Source organism: Dioscorea cayenensis, chromosome 20 (genome assembly GCF_009730915.1).
Source record: "Dioscorea cayenensis subsp. rotundata cultivar TDr96_F1 chromosome 20, TDr96_F1_v2_PseudoChromosome.rev07_lg8_w22 25.fasta, whole genome shotgun sequence".
Taxonomy (NCBI): Eukaryota; Viridiplantae; Streptophyta; class Magnoliopsida; order Dioscoreales; family Dioscoreaceae; genus Dioscorea; species Dioscorea cayenensis.
This window is the reverse complement of record NC_052490.1, coordinates 6,429,720-6,431,043: the sequence shown is the minus strand read 5'-3', so window position 1 is coordinate 6,431,043 and position 1,324 is coordinate 6,429,720. Positions and strand designations below refer to the sequence as shown.

At 40.5% G+C, this 1,324-nt stretch overlaps 1 non-coding gene across 1 annotated transcript; it reads left to right on the top strand.

Annotated features, from left to right (window-relative positions):
• The first annotated feature begins 450 nt into the window (after positions 1-450).
• On the top strand, positions 451-557 carry LOC120252426. The gene has a single exon (XR_005533956.1). It is a non-coding gene; the product is annotated as a small nucleolar RNA R71 (small nucleolar RNA).
• The last annotated feature ends 767 nt before the right edge of the window (positions 558-1,324 follow it).

Sequence of the window (1,324 nt, the reverse complement as noted above, 5' to 3'; positions counted from 1 at the left end):
AGAAAGGTTTGGGTGGCTCTTCTACCTTGGATTGTAGGTATTGCTATACGGATTTCCTTGACCCCTCATTGCATTTCCTACAAAATCCACTGTTTCCACTGAAGTTGTACCACTAATAGCAATCAGGAAATCAGATAAACCATGTCCTCACCAACACCCTGTGTAACTCATCACTACCGCCAATCTAGGAGAAGTTAGAGTGTCTAGCTTCTTACTCAATGACTCAACCTGGGCTACGAATGATATGGCTGAATCGATCTCATAAAGTCTGGCTACCTTCTTCTTCCCTCGTGAGTTCCACTGATAACTGTTCATAGCCATCTCTTCAATGAGCAGTCGACCATCTTTGTGGTTTTACTTTCTAATGTACCTCTTGCGATAGTATCAAGTAATTACTTTTTACTCGGGTTCAAACCATTGTAGAAGGTATGGGTAATCATCCAATCGGGGAACCCATGTTGAGGACATTTCTGCAGGAGATCCTTGAACCTATCCCATGTCTCAAAAAGAGATTAAAATTCTGTTTGCATAAAAGAGGATATTTTATTCTTGAGCTTCATAGATTTTCCAGGAGGGAAATATTGAGCTAGGAAAGCTTTCACCATCTCCTCCCAAGTAGTGATCAATGCTCTAGGTAATGAATGTAACCATTGCTTTGCTCTCCCCTTCAAGGAAAATTGGAAGGCCCTTAACTTGATAGCATCATCCATGACTCCATTAATCTTGACCATGTGGTTGTTAGGATCCTCATCGGCCAAACCATTAAGTTGTGCTGACTGCTATAACATCTGGATGAAGCATGGCTTGAGCTCAAAACTCTGAGCCACAATCGGTGGACTCATAATGCTAGACTGCTTGCCAAGAACAGTGGATCATGAATAATCTGAGAGTGTCCTCTACTGCCCATGTTGTTCTGCCATATTGTCAGACCCTTCAACTTCTATCATAGTTTGATTTATCTGTTCTTGTATAGGTTCCTTTCCTCATCTATGAGTTCTCCTTCCAATGCCTAGATCATGTTCAACTAATGTCGAAGGGTTACCTCAGGTTATAACATGGAGATGCAATCAAAGAAAGAAAGAAAAACAAATTAGAATGATGCAAGAATATGAAAGTGTGAAATAGAACAAGTGATGAATAGCTAAAATAGCAAAGTCAAATATTTCTAAAATGCCTAATCCACGGCAACGGCGCCAAAACCTTTACATACCCCTTGCTTGTGTGTACTGCAAGTGTATGGATCGTTGAAGTAATAAAATTCCCCAGTGAGTGGGTAGTCGAATCCATCGGGAATAGTTGCTTAGAAACAAAAGGATTGCTATTT